The 17,969-nt window shown below is 38.2% G+C and overlaps 2 protein-coding genes across 15 annotated transcripts in view; one reads left to right on the top strand and one right to left on the bottom strand.

Annotated features, from left to right (window-relative positions):
• The window catches only part of LOC110344459 (uncharacterized), a 155,986-nt gene extending 148,880 nt beyond the window's left edge, over nt 1-7,106 (top strand). For both annotated transcript variants that reach the window (XM_087200762.1, XM_087200763.1), the window contains exons 7-8: nt 2,090-2,159; nt 5,540-7,106. The gene's annotated coding sequence lies outside the window, so the exon portion shown is untranslated. The remainder of the gene's footprint in view (nt 1-2,089; nt 2,160-5,539) is intronic.
• LOC147829973 (uncharacterized) overlaps nt 1-17,969 on the bottom strand; it is a 145,180-nt gene that overhangs the window by 106,968 nt on the left and 20,243 nt on the right. The window lies entirely within an intron of this gene.

Below are 17,969 nucleotides of genomic sequence, written 5' to 3'. Positions count from 1 at the left end.
ATTTGTTAAATGTTTACTTAATTTTTATCATTGCAGAAAGCAAGTTAGAATAATTTATATCATAAGATTTTTCTTCATTATTCCTATTTGCTTCACTTATTGTTTTTGCTGTGTTTTTTTTTATTTTGATGCCCCTCAATCACATTAGAATCACAGCATTAGACTCTGCTATTTGAATTTCATTGTCAGAATTTTATCTGGTTGAATGACTTCTACATTACTTTATTATTATTTTATGGGGCTTTATTGAGTACTATAAAGAAAAAATAAGCAGAAAGTGAGACTCATTCAATAAAGCTATATTCAGGATCTATAGACAAATACTCATTTTACAGTTCCTTCTATATTCTATATGAGTCCTGATGGCATAAAAAGGGATACTTGTTTTCCATTTTGTTTTGTTTTGATTTTTCTTTTTTAATAACCAACTCTTGAACATGAGTTCAAAGCTCCTTGAGAGTAGCAAATTTATCTTATATTATTTCTCGAGCACATAACCTAGGTCTGGTCATATTGGTTAAATGAGTAAATTAATTAATTATGATAACACCAGCAATATCCACTAAAACTCCTCTATGAGGATCCAGTCAGTACTAATTGACATTCAACAAGAATTTTTAAAAGCCCAGCAAGCCCCAGCAGCTAGCTTGAGCTAAGAACAGAGTTATGCTATGCTCTTGAGCAGAAGGAATTTTTCAGTGTTGCTCACCCCAGGATAGTGATTTCCCAAACACAATTTTGTGTGAATGTTTACAGGTCCACAGCAAAAGCAGAGAATTTCTTTTAAGAGAGACAATTGTAGGGACTCTGTCCTAAATTTAAGTATATTCCATGTGAAGTATTTCATTCCTGCATTATGGTCATTTCATATTGCAGTATAAAATTTTTCCTTCATGTATGGAATAAGGGGGAAAATGAGATTGGATGTGTTTACTCTCTTTGGTGAACTGAGAGTGGGAGGAGTTGGCAACTCTGTTAGCCCTCAAACTGGTGAGACAGTTCTTCATGAAATGCCAAGGTGAGGTAACCAAGGAACCACAGAACTTAGCCTCACAGCCAGCACTTGTGACAGTAAATGGTCCCAGTGAGTTCCTGTCACTCTCGTGACTGCCTGCAATAAAGGCAATGAGGAGCCACATCTCCCCTCTTAGAGTCTGTAACTTTCCCTGTGCTGCTGACCAAAGGTGAAGTCCAAATAGTCTGCTTCCAATTAATCTCAGTGCTCTTGGGGACTGAGCTTTTAATCAAGTTTTCTATACTAAATGATTCATTGCATTCTCCTTTCTTGGAGAGTCTTCAAAATCTCCCGGTCCCCAAGCCCAGATGGCAATCCAGAGCACTGAAGTTAGGGCAGGCAAAAGCAGGGAATGTCTCAAGTGATGGCAAAGGCACTTGCCAGCCTCCCTGTACATCGTCCTGCCATTCATGATGGGATGACAATTCCCATCCAGAAAGTCTAGTTAGTCAAGAAATGGAAACTCCCCACATGACATAGGACTGTTTAAGAGCACACTGCCTACCCTGATTGTGCACACATGTGCACTGAAGTCATTAGAGAAAACTCACTCTGATGCTGGCACCCCAGCTGTCTCAGAGTTCAAAAGCTTAGATTGTCATGTGCTTTTCGCTATTATTATTCATATTGAAATGATTTTTTCATCTTTTTTTAAAGTTGGTCAAAGAAAATAGGGTGGTGTTTTTCCTTAAGATAGCCTGAACAAAAATTAGGAATGAGATAACATCTGTCACAAATGAAAACACTACATTGTCTTCATTCACTGAAAACTACCCCCAGCAATCTCAGCAAAAGCAGTCAAGCCTGACAGGCAACTTTCCTATCTGAGGAAATACCATGAAGCTGGACAAATGAGGAAACTGAGCTTTGAACAGATACACCCCTGATCCAACATAAGACATGGTTGAACAGCAAACTCAATAAGATCATTGTTTAGCAGAGAAATTATATATATGTAATGTCAGAGAGTCCCAGACTTGCTTAGCTACGTGTCTGAGAATGCTGAAAATAGCCTTTCCTCGCCATGGAGACAGATGTACAATGCACTAACCTGGTTTGCCCTATTTGTATCAGTAGTGAACGATGAAGATGTCTTTCCCAAACCTTCCACCATGAGCAACACAACAGACATGGAATTAAAAGGGTAAGAAACACATGTTCAAGAGAATGTAGACTATCCACGTGTTGTAAATTAGTTACCAGGGTCACTGGCTGATAGCAGAGTACATCTGTAGCACTATAAAACTGCTGCCAATCTCTAAATACAATACAAAGAATACTGGGCTGGCATCTCAGGCAGTTATAATAATCCATTCATTTGCTTATTCATTCATTCATTCAAATAAACAAACCTAAGGAAAGTATAGTCTGTCTATGAAGTTTGTTCCTAAAGTAGCTCATACACCACTCTTGACATCTAATGACATTCTGAAAAGAGAGTTCTGGACCTGGAATGAATGAAACTGGAATTCTGTTCCAAGTTCTGCCAGAGAACTAGCACTATCTGAGCTAAATGATTTTGCTCTCTAGGCCTCCCTCAGTTTTATTATCTATAAAAATAGAGAAACTAGACTTGATCCTCTCTAAGATCTCCAGCATCTTTAACAGGTTCCAATTCAAGTTGATCAAATATCAAGAGAAGATGATTAAGGATTAGCAGTTAAATTTATATCATGTTTCTCCCAGTATTCTGAACATCTTCTATTGGGAGACCACTGCCTAAGGATATGGGGAAGGGGATCAAAATGTTTAAATCTAATCTTTGACTTAGAAGGGTCTGACAGTCTGGTTCAGGAGTAGGACAACATGCACAAAACCGCAGCACAGGGAAACCACTGTCAAATGCCAAGGGTGGAGCACAAACATGACACAGAATTCACAGCAAAGAAAGTTCCAAGTTGTAAGGCCGAAAGAATCCTCAAGGAAGGGGTAGACCTTCAGCCTGAGGACAAGAAGGTAAATTGGAAAACTTCTCAGAATCCTTGCATATCTAAATTTATCATGTAACAATAATGTGAATAGTTAACAAAAGCCCCACCACTATATGTATAATTATTAATATCATAAAATTATTTCAATTTATTAAAGACTTTTTGTCCAGTAGCTATTTCATGATAATTAATTACAAATGCTCTTTGAATAATCATATCAGACAAGCTAACTACTTTATATGTAACAAAGTAATTCTGGTTTAAATAAAAATTTTAAAACAAATTGGAGATAATTGCTGAAAACTATTGCTAACAAGTTACTAGAATTTTTTCTTTGAGCTTCCAGTAAGTGTCTTCTCACCATTGATAATTGTAAGGTAAAACACAGGGCAATAAATAATTAAAGCAGTTATTTGACAACTATAAAGAATTCCATGTTCTTCAAATAAATGATAGATGATAGGAAACAGGGAGATAGACTTTGGGAATTTGGGGATGGGGGGAAATGAGAGAAATAGCAAGGAAAGGGAAGTAAAAAGGATCAAGATGCAATATGTATATTTTCAAGTTGCCTGTGATGAATTTATTTACTTTCTATTGCAAATATATAGTAACAAAAAAGGGAGAAATAACTGTGCTGTTGTCATATCATGGACCTTTTAAGCTTTAAACTGATGGACATGGTTAAGAAAGTAGATCTAACAGTTTTTCTACCACCAAGTAGCTTCATTATGTTGGGCAATTTCATTCACAACTCAACAAGTTTCAGTAGATACAAACAAAAGTTTCCTCACAGCAAGTGAAAAAGGAATGCATATGACATATCCCTGCTTTGGTGTCCCCACAAGGATTACAGTACCCAGGAGAGAAGAGAAATTCTACTGGCAACATCCAGGGTGAAACAAAATGTATCAAGCTCAGAACTAGAAATTCAGGCTGAAGACTAGTGTCACATAATTAGGCCACCGTAGGTTTGTACTTCTGATAATGTTTGAATGATACATACAGAAACAAACAAATAAGTGTAAAATGGGAAAATACTTATTTAGAATTAATACCTCATTTTCTATTAGTCTATTCTGATCTAAGCCTCACTCTCACTGCCTGGCTTATATATGCTTAAACCTGTAGACAAACATGAAATCAGTTTACATAAAAGCACTAATTAACATACATCACTTGAGGGTAACAAACCAATCTTTTCATCTATTTTTAAATTCTTATTGTGAATCCGTAAAATATACCTCATTTTAAAGCATCACTGATTCAATTTTAAAACATTGCCAGAACCTGCTTTGCTAATCTGCAAACTCGATAATTCTTCCCCAAACCTCAGCGCACTCAGCAACAATTTAATAGCAAATATCTCTAGTGGGACCTCATATTACTAAGATTCTATTACTTTTTATACTACCAAAAAAGTGCTAGTACACTCTAATGTATTATAAATAGCTCCAACCAGTGCTTCTCAAAATATGCGAAAGTTTATTTTTTGCACTCAGTAACCTGGAATTTTTATCTTGTGTATTTATAACCTATAATGTGCCCTTCTACAATTAGTACAAAATGTAGATTACTAATCAACTTCCTGAAGATTCTGGACATTTTATTTCAGTTAATATGATTACTAAGGGTGTTAAGTTGTATGCTTGATAACCCAATCCTGCTACTGAATGCAAATCATGAACATATCTTGAAATAATTGCATATATGCCTAAAATGGGCTCTTTTAATTATATTCTTCGTAGACTGCCATGTGGCCTTTTTTGATTGAGGGTATTTGTGTTCATGGCCCTTGAAGAGCTTCAGTTTGAGGTTAAAGAAGCAGATATAAGTACTATTCACACTTATTCAATAATTCTTGTAAAACATCTTAAATGACCTTTACAAACCACGAGGCCTCCTATTAATTGTAATGCTCCATATCTTGTTAGATATCTTCATATCTGAAAAATGCTTGACTTTTAAAATGTTTGAGTTTTTCCCATCATTATTACTAGTCCAACCAGAAGTATATGGAAGTATGTCAATTCATAAATACAAAGATATTTCAACATAGTAGACATTTTACAGTGCTCATAAAGGTAGTTCTCCAGTCATTTCATGCTAGCTCTCATTTTAAATGAGTCTTTACTCATTTTGTTTGTGGATGCTACGATATTTATTTATTTGTAGTAAATACTATTCATAATACAAATCAGTTTTAACAAATTGTTCACATTCTTTATCAAGGGTGAATTGCAAAAATGCCACTTTCACCATAAAGCAAATCAACTGCTGCCATCTGCACCCAGTGTATTGACATGTCATCAGCACAGGCAGGCTGATAAGCTCTAACCCATGTTCCCATGTCCTACAAAGATTCTCTAAGGGTCACAGAACAAGAATTTTTGGCCCAATTCTCTGCTCTTTCTCCACCCTTCTCTGCTTCTCTACTACGTTCTATATTTCTACATTCTACATTCTCTGCTACATTCTACATTCTATCCCTTTAAAATTCCCTATCAATATTAATACTCTTTTTTGAAAAAAATTTACAATGAGCTATAATTGTCACAGAAACTAAAATGCTCCAACTTTTTCTCTCCTGTAGACAGCTCTAACCGTCAAGCCAGTCATAAGGAAGGGGCTCTTCAATGCGCTCGGAAACACAGGAGGCTAACTGGAAACTTCACCTTTGACACACAGAGCAGAGCCTATGCACTGGGCTGCTTCTGCCCACTGGGATGGAATTTTCCGCCCCAAGGAGGGAAGCAAAGAACGGCTCTGGGCTCCTATTGGAAGAAGTGCAGTCCTGCTCCCTTGCTGTTTCCATGGTATGATCGAGACTGCATCCGGAGGAAGACTGAGTCCCTGACAAGGCTAAAAGGACACAACTTAGTCTCTGATGAACTAGTCAAGTGCCTGGCAGTGATAAAGGTCCATACACTTTTTCTGGGTTTATAGGAAGAAGTTGCCTTATCTCCCAATTTCCCGTTCAATTTCTGACAAGTTCAGCACCTACTACTGTTCCAGAAATGCATTTGTGCTACAAGTGTGGCAATCAATGAACCTAATGTCCAGTTGCATAGAGTCATGGACCAGTCAAGCATCTTCTTTTACAGACACCAAAAATGAGACCCAGAGAGCTATAAGATTTTTCAAAACTAGACAGCTGACTAAAATCTTCCTGCTTTCTTTATAGGCACGGGGTGGGGGTGAGACGGTGCTCAGCACAATATTTATTGCTATTATCTAGATCACAATCAAAACCAACTTGGTGGGGGCAGAGAGTGGAGCAGTGGATTCAACTTTAGTTTTCAGATGTCATGGGCAGGGGGAAGGAGGCTTTATATTCTTGTTAATGAAAGCATGTCAGCTGAAAGAAAAACTGTTCACCTTAAAAGTTAGTCTGCTTCTAGTGAGGCACAATTTGGACTCCAAAAATGAGGGAAAGCCATGCCAGTGTAGACTGTTACTGTGGGCAGCAGTGTAGCAGTGTAGAATGTGGAATAACACACAGCCAAATGAGTTCCGACTCCTCTCAATAGTCCCAACTCACTCTGGGGCAGCCTCCCCAGATTCCCTCTCTCTCTAAAGCTCCTCTAGAATATTTCTCCACACTCCTGGATGAGCTCACTGTCTCCTCCTTCATCTTTCTCAGTTGTTTTTCTTGTATAATAGTTCCTTTCTGGACATCTCAAATTTGCATCTCTGCTTTTAATTGTGTGCATATGTGTGTGTCCTATATTCATAGCATATAATATGTATGTACTGCATAGAATATCTGTATGTGATAGATATAGAAATAGAGATAGAGATATAGATCCCTGCTACTTATCCAGAGTGTGAAGAATCTTGTTTCAGTCTTCTCTATCTGCAGCTGTTGCCAGTTGTGAAAAAAAGAATGAGTGGGTTGGTTGTATCATGGGCTGATTTGGGACATGATTCGAGAGAAATCTTTTGCCATCTTGGTTCTCATGTTCACCTCCCACCACTCCAGCTAAAGAGAGGGGATATTAAAATTATTTCCCCACACCAGTCCAGGAAGAAGGTCATGTAACTCCCAGATGCAGAGACTAGAATTAACTCTTCGAGTCCAGAGGTGTTTACAACCTTAGAGTCCTATTCATCATACAACGTATACTAATTCTACATGAATAAACCGAACTGTCAGAAATCCTTGTTGAGAAACCATGTCATAGTTAAGCTTGTGCGTCTGATTTATTCCACTTAACATTATGGTCTCAAGGTGCAACCCTTTTCCTGCAAAGGACCCCAGTTTATCTTTCTTTATGGCAGAGTAGTACTCCATGAGAAATCCAAATTATAGGGGCCTGGGATTTAGCTCAGTGGGTCCCCCTCCTGCCTCAAAAGCACAAGGTCCTGAGTTCGATCCCTGTTACCAAAAAAAAAGAAAAGAAAAGAAATGCAAATTATAAATGAAGAGTAAAATAAAAGATAGATGAGAGAAAGTAGGGAGATAGACTTTTCTCAATTGGGAAAGAGATCAAGAGATGGAGGGAGGCCGGGAATTTAGCTCAGTGGCTTCGCCGCATGCTGCACAAGTGTAAGGATCCAGGTTCTATCCAAAGTAACAAAAAAAAAATTGTTACTTTTGAAAAAATAAGAACCAAGATACGTCGTGTATAGGTACAAGCACCCAATGATAAATGTAAACATATTGTATACCTAAAATGTACCAATAAAAGAATTTAAGCAAAAAAAAAAAGAGAGAGATGGAGGGATTGGGGGAGGGGATGAAAAAATGAAGATGTGTTACATACACATACCAACTCCACACAAGGAATGTAAACATTATGTATTGCAAACATGTATTAATAAAAAAAAACCCTTGTTAACAACACAACTGGACTATGCAAGGCTCACCTGTAGGTATTTCTTCTTATCCCTGGTAGTGGTCCCCAGTTTTTTGGATTGTCCCCTGTCCCCAAAGCCTCACGTGTACCTACCCCTGGTATGCCTGGTGGTAAAACCAATCGAATATTAGACCAAAAGTAACATATAAGAAAATTGCTCAGAAGGTAATTTTAAATGACAGAGGTAGAAAAAAGTAATGAAGACATTTTGGGGGGACCCCCCTCACCCCGCTCCACTGTACAGCCACCTGGTTCCACACTACAAAGACGCAGAGGACACTGGACCACCAGACCACAGTACTGAGTTCTGCTGCTCCTGGCCCAGAGGTAGGGGTTTCTGAGCCGCCATCCCACTGCTCCTGGTCCAGAGGAAGGGGTTTCCTGGTCACCATCCCTCCCACTGCTCCCAGCCCAGAGGAAAGGGCTTTTGGGCCACCTTCTGTCCCACTGCTCCTGTCCCAGAGGAAGGGGCTTCCCGGCCACCATCCCTTCCACTGCTCCCAGCCCACAGGAAAGGGCTTTTGGGCCACCATCCCTACTGCTGCTCCTGGCCCCTGTCCCACCTCTCCCAGCTCAGAGGAGGTAATCCATGCAAGTGCTAACAGGCCCCCACCCCAGTCGAAATGAGAAAACATGTAAATAAGTCTCAAAACCAGACTTCCAAATCACCTACAGCAACCCCAAAGGGAAATGAGATGGAACAATCTGATACTCAACCACCTGGACCCACTGAACTGGCAACAAAAGGGGATCTGGAAAAAAGGAAATCAGAAATAATCTCTCAGATAACAGGAGAAATTGTGCTCCTAGTGCAAGACGTGATTAATAAATCTAGAGAGGAGCTCAGGAACATGATGGAATCCCAACATAAGAAACAAATGGAATCCATAAAACAGATGCAAATAGATTTCCAGGAGATGAAAAACTCCACTGAAAGTCTACACAGCAGAATGAGGCAAAGTGAGGACAGAATTTCAGATATAGAAGATAAGATTGCAATTAGTGACCAGGAAAAGAATATTTGCTTCAAAATTATAAGGGAACATGAGAAATCAATCCAGCAGCTGCTAGATGATGCAAAGAAGAATAACATAAGACTGATTGGAGTCAATGAAGAAACAGGTGAGAGTGCAGATGACATAAAAAAATCTCTTCACAGAAATAATGGCAGAAAACCTCCCAAGCAGGGGAAAAGAGCTTGACATACAGAAAAGGGAGGCATACAGGGCTCCAAATAGCCTTGATCAAAAAAAATCTACACATAGGCATATAATTGTTAAGATTCCAGAAACCCAACAGAAGAACAAAGTTCTACAAGCAGTTAGAGAAAAGAAACAAATCACATACAAAGGAAAGCCCATCAGAATCACAGCAGACTTCTCAACACAAACCATCAAGGCAAGAAGAGCTTGGAGTGACATATTCCAAGCCCTAAAAGAAAACAGCCTCCAACCCACATTGATGTACCCTGCAAAACTATCTTTCAAAATGGATGGAGAAATAAGATACTTTCATGACAAAGAGCACCTTAGGAACTTTGTGAATACCAAACTAGCACTCCAAAGAATTTTACACAATATCCTAGGAACAGACATTGAGGATCACAACCCCAGGAAGCAAAGCAGAATGAACCCATCTGGCATGACAAGAAATTAAACATAAAGAGGGAGAACCGAACAAAAAGAAAAAGTCATGGAAATGACAAGTCAATATGTTTCAGTTATAACCATCCATGTTAATGGTCTCAATTCACCAATCAAAAGAAATAGACTGGCAGAATGGGTCAAGAAGCAAAATCCAACAATATGCTGCATACAAGAAACAAACTTCATTCAAAAGGAAACTCATAGACTGAAAGTTAAAGGGTGGAAAACAATACTCCATATGACAGGAACCCGAAAAAAAGCAGGAGTAGCTATCCTCTTGGCAGATCAAGTAGATTTCAAACCAACACTGATTAAGAGAGATGAAGAAGGACAGTACATCCTTCTAAAGGAAAGAATCCAAGAGGAAGAGATGACAATCATAAATATCTATGCACCAAACATTAGTGCCCCCAACTATATAAAACAAATACTAACAGACATGAAAAGGCATATATGCACTAATACAATTGTAGTGGGGGACCTCAACACCCCACTATCACAAATAGATAGATCAACTCGACAAAAAATAAGTAATGAAATACTAGAACTCAATCGAACTTTTGAACAAATGAACTTAACAGATGTTTACAGAGCCTTCCACCCCACTAAATCAGAATACACATTCTTCTCAGCTGCACATGGGTCATTCTCCAAAATAGACCACATACTCACACATAGAACATGTTTAAGTAAGTGCAAAGGAATTGAAGTTATCTCCTGTATATTATCAGACCATAGTGCGATGAAATTGGAGATCCATAGAAAAAGAAACTCAAAAAATGTCATAAACACGTGGAAATTGAACAACACACTTCTGAATAACCAATGGGTCACAGAGGAAATTAAAGAAAAAATCAGACAGTTCCTTCAACTAAATGCCAATAACAATACAACATATCGGAAACTATGGGACACAATGAAAGCAGTCTTATGAGGGAAATTCATAACAGTGAATACTCATATTAGGAAAACAGAATGAGCCCAATTAAAAAACCTGATGCTGAACCTCAAGCTTCTAGAAAAAGAAGAACAGGACAACCCCAGAGCTCATACAAGGGAGGAAATTGTAAAGATCAGAGGAGAAATCAATGCAATGGAGACTAAGAGAACAATACAAAAAATCAATGAAGCCAAGAGTTGGTTCTTCCAAAGAATCAACAAAATTGACAAACCCTTAGCTAATCTTGTCAGAAAAAGGAAAGAAAAGGCCCAAATACATGCAATTAGGAACGATAAGGGTGAAATGACAACAGACCCAGCAGAAATCCAGAGGATCATCAATACCTATTTCCAGAACCTATATGCCAATAAGATGGACAACACAGAAGACATGGACAGATTCCTACATACATATGAATTACCAAAGTTGAACGAAGAAGACCTAAAAATCCTGAACAACGCAATATCAACCAATGAAATTGAAAACATAATTAAAAACTTATCAACTAAGAAAAGCCCGGGCCCTGATGGCTTCACTGCTGAATTCTACAAGACATTTAGAGAGGAACTGCTGCCACTACTGTTTCAACTCTTCAATGAAATTGAAAGGGAAGCAATACTCCCAAATTCATTCCTGGAAGCAAGCATTACCTTGATCCCCAAAGCAGAGAAAGACCCAACTGAAAAAGAGAACTATAGGCCAATCTCACTAATGAACATAGATGCAAAAATCCTTCATAAGATACTGGCAAACAGAATGCAGAAGATCATCAAGATCATATACCCTGATCAAGTAGGATTCATCCCAGGGATGCAGGGATGGTTCAATATATGAAAATCAATTAATGTAATACACTATATCAATAGAGCCAAGGACAAAAACCATATGATTATCTCCAGAGACACAGAAAAAGCATTTGACAAAATCCAACATGCATTTATGATAAAAACCCTACAAAAAAATTGGAATAGATGGTCTCTACCTCAAACTGATAGAAGCCATCTATGAAAAACCAACAGCCAATATCATACTAAATGGTCAAAAACTGAAATTCTTCACACTAAAATCAGGAACAAGACAAGGACGTCCACTATCACCACTCTTGTTCAATATAGTTCTGGAAACATTAGCCACAGCAATTAGACAAGAGAAAGAAATAAAAGGAATAAAGATAGGAAATGAAGAATTCAAATTGTCATTATTTGCAGATGACATGATACTCTCTACAGAAGACCCCAAGAACTCCACCAAAAGTCTTCTAGACTTAATAACCAAATTCAGTCAAGTAGCTGGTTACAAGGTCAACACACAAAAATCAATAGCTTTCCTCTACACCAGTGACAGACTCACTGAGAGAGAAATAGGGAAAATAATTCCTTTCACAATAGTATCCATAAAACTGAAATACCTAGGAATCATCCTAACGAAAGAAATCATAGACCTCTTCTCTGAAAACTATGGCTCTCTGAAAAGAGAGATTGAAGATGATAGCAGAAAATGGACAGACATCCCCTGCTCCTGGGTAGGAAGGATTAATATAGCGAAAATGGCCATACTTCCAAAACTGCTATATAGATTTAATGCAATTCCAATTGAGATTCCAGCAGCATATTTCATGGACCTTGAGAAAACAATCCAAAAACTCATTTGGAAACAAGGAGACCCAGAATATCGAAAGCAATTCTAGGTAACAGAGACATGGCAGGGGGTATCACAATCCCCAACCTGCAACTATACTACAAACCTACTGTGATAAAAACAGCATGGTAGTGGCAAGGAAACAGACCTGAGGACCAGTGGAACAGATTAGAAGATGCAGAAACAATGCCAGACACACTCAGCCATCTCATCTTCGATAAAGGAGCCAAACACCCTCACTGGAGGAAAGATAGCCTCTTTAATAAATGGTGCTGGAAAAATTGGGCTTCAACTTGCCAAAGATTGAAACTAGACCTGTATCTCTCACCATGCACTAAACTAAAATCAAAATGGATTAAAGATCTAAATATTAAAATAGAAACTCTGAACCAGTTGGAACAGAGGTTAGGTAGAACCCTTAAAAACATCGGTGTAGGAAAAGATTTTATGAACAAAACCTCAGTTGCCCATGAACTAGCACAAACCATCAACAAGTGGGATCCCTTCTTATTAAAAGGCTTCTGCACAGCAAGAGAAACCACCAGCAGTGTGAAGAGACAACCCACAATGTGGGAAAAAAATCTTCACCTGCTCTTCCTCAGACAAAGGTCTACTATCTCGAATCTATAAAGAACTTCAAAAGATCAGACCTCCCAAATTTAAAGACCCAATCCAAAAATGGGCATCTGAAATGAACAGACATTTCTCAGATAAAGAAGTAGAAATAGCAAATAAATACATGAAAAAATGTTCAACATCACTGGTCATTCGAGAGATGCAAATGAAAACAACACTGAGATTCCACTTCGCTCCAGAAAGAATGGCTGCTATCATGAAATCAACCAATAACAAATGCTGGCAGGGCTGTGGGGAAAGAGGAACCCTGCTCCACTGCTGGTAGGAGTGTCGACTGGTGCAACCACTGTGGAAATCTGTATGGAGATACCTCAAAGAACTAGGACTGGAAGTCCCATTTGACCCGCTATTCCACTGCTGGGGATCTTCCCCAGAGAATTAAAAGAATCATACCACAGTGATATATGTGCACCCATGTTTATAGCAGCACAGTTTGTGATAGCTAAAACTTGGAAACAGCCCAAATGCCCATCAACTGGAGACTGGATAAAGAAAATGTGGGTTTTTTATAAAAATGGAGTACTACTCAGCCACAAAAAATGAGAAATTAGAGACATTTATAGCTAAGTGGATGCACATTGAGGTGATACTCTTAAGTGAAGTAAATATGACACACATGTATAAATACTCAATAGTTTCTCTGGTGTGAGAAACTAAGAGTGTAAATAAGGACTAAATGTATAATAGGTAATGTGAAATAGGAAGAAAAGGGGCAAAGGGGAAGGAAGTGGGAGAGCTAGGGGAAAGGATAGGAGGGAATGGGATTAATATGAGAAAATGAAAAAAATAGGAACAAAATCTTTGTAAATAGGGAGGAATGGAGGTGTTGAAGGGAGGGCTGGGCAAGGGTGAAAAATCAGAACCAAGAGAGATTATGTAAAGGTGCAAATTTCCAATGATGAATGTCATTATATTGTATATGTAAAATGTACCAATGATTAGAATGAATAATCGATAATGCAAAATAGGAAGAAAAGGTCCAAAGGGGTAGGGGTAGTGGGAGGGGCAGGGGAAAGGAAAGAAGGGAAAGGAAAAATGATGAGAAATGGAAAAAATGGAAATAAAGTCTTTGTAAATAGGGAAGGGTGGAGGGCATGAAGGGAGGGCTAGGAATGGGGAAAAAATAAGAACCAAGATGCATCATGTAAAGATACCATTCCCAATGAGAAACGTACTTGTGTTGTATACCTACAATGTACCAATAAAAGTATTTAAAAAAAAAAAAAAAAGAAAGACATTTTGGTTATAAAAAGGCACTTGGCATTTTTCCATTGGCCAATTGCCCTATTCATTAGTGGCCTTGAACCTTCCTCACTTCTCTTCCTGTTGTTTTGTTGCTTTTCCAGAAACTACATCAGTTTGGATGAAGGAACCTTAAAAACCCTGAATGCTGTTTTAGGCCCTGAAAGTCACAATATCCATATCAGTACAAACTCAAATGCATGATTTTCTTATATACCTGCCCCTGCCTAACCAAGGGGGATTTAGTGTGTCCCACCTACACTATTCACCGTAGAAAGTGAAGAATGATACATTTTAAAAAGATTTCTTTATGAAGTATACAAGACTGAAGTACAGTGCCCAAATCTCAGCTCTTCAGAAAACCCAAACCCAGAATGTCACATTTTTAGTGTTTTTTGTTTTTTCTTTGTTCTGTTTCCTGTGCAGGAGATAGAACCCAGGGCCTCGTAAATTTTAGGCAAGCACTCTACTCCTGAGCTACATCTGCAGCTATCTTTCTCAGGTTTTTACAGGATTGTAAGACCATGTCTTCATCGTTATCACTGTATTTTATATATAAAGAAGCTGAAAATTGAAATAATAAGAATCATTTGCTCTTTGAGATTTTTAGAAACTAAAATGATGTAGAGAAAGAATTAATTGGTGCAAAAAATAACTTCTGTCTGGCTGGATTTCCTTAAATAAACCTCTTCTTACTATCTAAACACTGATGCTACAGATCTTTGTGGGAAAATAAGCATGCTAACTTACAGAGAATATCTATTAATAGTGATTGTTCTTCAAATCTCAACTACTAGATTATGGGGCCAGTGGCCCCCTAGAATACATATTCGTGCAAGCAGAACACAACAGGGAGTGCTGATGAGATCTCACAGCTGCTGTTGGCTTCCCTGGATGTCCTCTCTGGAAGTAGCAGAAGAATCCTAGGAAATAAACGACCTAGGCTGTAGTCTCAGATCTGCCAGTAAGCAGCTAGATGGTCTTGGGAAACATATCTAGTTTCTCCAGGTCTTGATTTTTTTCATCTGCGAATTAAAAGCTTACGAGCTTAAAACTTCCTTAATGCTTCCTTCTGGCTCCGAACTTCTCTAAATTCAGTGTGCAGAGCCAACAAGCGATTGCATAATCCTCATGAATGTGCTCAGGGCAAATGTGAATTCAACCACTGCAACCAGCAAAGCATAGAGGGCAGAAAGGACTTATAAACTGATGCCTGCTGTAGCAGCATCTGAACAAGTGAGAACTACAGCTCCTGTGAATTCTGCACACCCTTTTTACCAAGAGGACAGGATATAGAGAAAGGAGAGTCTTTTTCCAGAGAAAATGAAGGGAAACCACAGTGCCATCCTGATTCAAGAGTTCAAGAACAGAAGAGGTGATGGGCGAGAACTGCAATGATTTGAGACCTGACAAGTACACTACTGAAGTCTTTGTTTGGGTAGGAAGATCCAGCCAGTGAGGGGCCTCCCATCATCTGTGACCAGCATGGTCTGCAATTTTCATAATTCTTTTGGCTCTGTTACCCTGGTGGGACCAGCACTGTTGGTTATAGAACCAAAGTCATTTCTCCTCATTCCCCCTTCCTGCTCTCCTAATCCAAATGTCAACCCACCATGAGTTCCAGGTACACAGGGTTCTTTGGTAGACCCAAAGTCCAAAGTTGAAGAAAGAGATCCAGGTGTTAAATACAGTGCCTGAACCAACACCCAAATATTAATTTTAGTGTCTTAGTTAAATGTGCCAAGACCACAGCTACCTAGACACAAATTACCCAGCCAGCTTTCTAGAAGAAGTGGCTTTCATTTGGGTGCCAGGTAAGTCAATATTCTGTGATTGCATTTCTCATCATTGCTTCAATACCTAAATGTCCAAGAATGGAAAAGAGAGAGCCAGTTGCAGTAAGGAACCTGATCATGTATTCCTACTGTAGTCTTAAAAGGACAGACCCAGGGTAACAGTTCCTGTCAAGGAAACCCAGCTGGACTTCCATGGCTGTTTTCAGTATCCAGCAAGGCCAAATTTGTTTGTGTTTTGTTAGATTTCTTACTTTTTAGTTAAAGAAAAAAGATTGTATTTCCTGTGCTTTCTGTGTTTTTGAAGTTTTTCCGCACTTAAAACATTATTCTTTTGTTAGGAAAATAAACTATAATCTTTTAATGATGGTGCAAACTAAGAATTTGATAGCTCTACTCCCAGAAACATAAGAAATTATTTTAAAACATGATATATAAAATGATGTGTATATGTATTTGCATACAAATTTTAAGAGACTCAATAGTTAGCACAGTACTCCGGAGGAAAAAAATGTGAATGTTGATATTCCCCCATTGAGATATTACCTGGGACTTACAGTCACAGTGGGACTTTGTATTTAGACTACTTTCTCACTAACTTTTCTCCCTATGTAAATTCACAGACTTCTAACTATAGTGTGTGCTTGCTACATTCTAAGAATCCTTGAGTCTGGTACAAGCCTTTATTTTGAAAATGAATAGTTCTGTCTTATTTCTGGTATTATCAAAGTTTAGGGGACAGCCTGTTCCTAAATTCAGTCACACAATTCAAAAAGTCTTCCTGGGTCTAAAAATCTTTCCTCAGTCCAAACTCATTTTTTCTGCTTGGTCCAGGGACAGGAAAAATCTGGCCAGTGTTCTCCAAGGTTCCTCCTCACTGCCCAAAGGTTGTTAATTTTGTCTCCCTTCAATTTTCTCTTCTCCAGGATAAACAACCTACCTCCTTTCCTGTGTGCTCAGTCTCCAATTCCTGTCAGCATGGTCCTCTTTCTATACGTGGATTCTGTGCAATTTTCACACATATGTTTTCAGTTACAGACCCAAAGTATAATATTTAAAAAAGGCCTGACCTGTGATAAATTTGACACAAGATTATTTTTCAGCTGCAGATGAGACTGTCTTCACACAGTCAGAATAATGCTGCTTTCCTGATGCCAACACAAGTTTAGGCACTCGAGACTTCTGAAAAGCCAGATCTTCCCAGCCAAGTTTATTTCAAGTTGTACTCTCTCTGTATACCTTCTCTCACCACCAACTACCCCCTAAGGGAAGTCACTGTTAACAAATTTGTGTTTTAGCTCTTCCAGTGGTTTCTACTTTAACTCTAAGTAATTACTACGCCTGTACCTATCTTTCAGCTCAAAATAAATGCCATGTTTACACTTTATTGATTTGTCAGAAGCTGTTGACTTCTCTCCATGAAAAGTGAAATTTTACTCATTTTTAGACTTTCCTTCTCTCCTCATCTCTTCCCCAGTTTGGATTAATTCATGAGTTTTTAGCTCTTTAGTTGAGTAACTCTATAACTTTAAATGATTCATCTATACCTCTATTTCTGGATCTGGCCACTTTAGGAAATAAGTACTCAATACTCTTAGAGAAGAAAGTTAACATACCTCACCATCTCTGGACTTCTGTCATGGAATAGCTTTTACAACTATCATATTTTCAAGCTGTTTTACAAATATTATGGCTTCTGATATTATTGTTATAAAAATATTATTTATTGCAGATACAGGAAGATGGAATCCTCTGTCACCAAACTTATGCTATTCAAAATACAATGTTCCAGGCATCACAATTGGATGGAATCTCTATTCCTAAACTCCAAAAATCCATCAAAATCATGCCACAATTTAATTTACTTTTTATTTGAATCCTGGCTTTTAGACAATGCTATAAACACTGTAACTGGTTGCAAATAGTTGAAACAGATTAACTTTAAAATTTGATTGCAAGGATCTAGGGTTAATTCTCAAAAGGAATAGCTAAAGATGAACCAAACTTTCAAGATATTTAGACTATGAAACTACTGAGAATGTTCATTATTGGAAGAGCCATCTTGGATCCAGGTGAGGACCAGGTCATCTCGACTGACAATTTCAGGGAGGTTGTATGCAATGAGCAAAGGATGATTCTCCAAATCAAAGTTCTTTTGCCATCACCAGACAAAAGAACAAAAGCAGCGTGGACAAATAGCAGCATCCATGATTACAGTAGTACGTGTCACATTTTAATTAATGAATAGCTTAGAAATTATCCATTTGAT

The sequence above is a fragment of the Heterocephalus glaber genome, unplaced genomic scaffold (genome assembly GCF_053883595.1).
Source record: "Heterocephalus glaber isolate CG9 unplaced genomic scaffold, H.glaber_assembly_v1.0 deba00000347, whole genome shotgun sequence".
NCBI classification, from domain to species: Eukaryota; Metazoa; Chordata; class Mammalia; order Rodentia; family Bathyergidae; genus Heterocephalus; species Heterocephalus glaber.
This window is presented reverse-complemented; position numbering and strand designations above follow the sequence as displayed.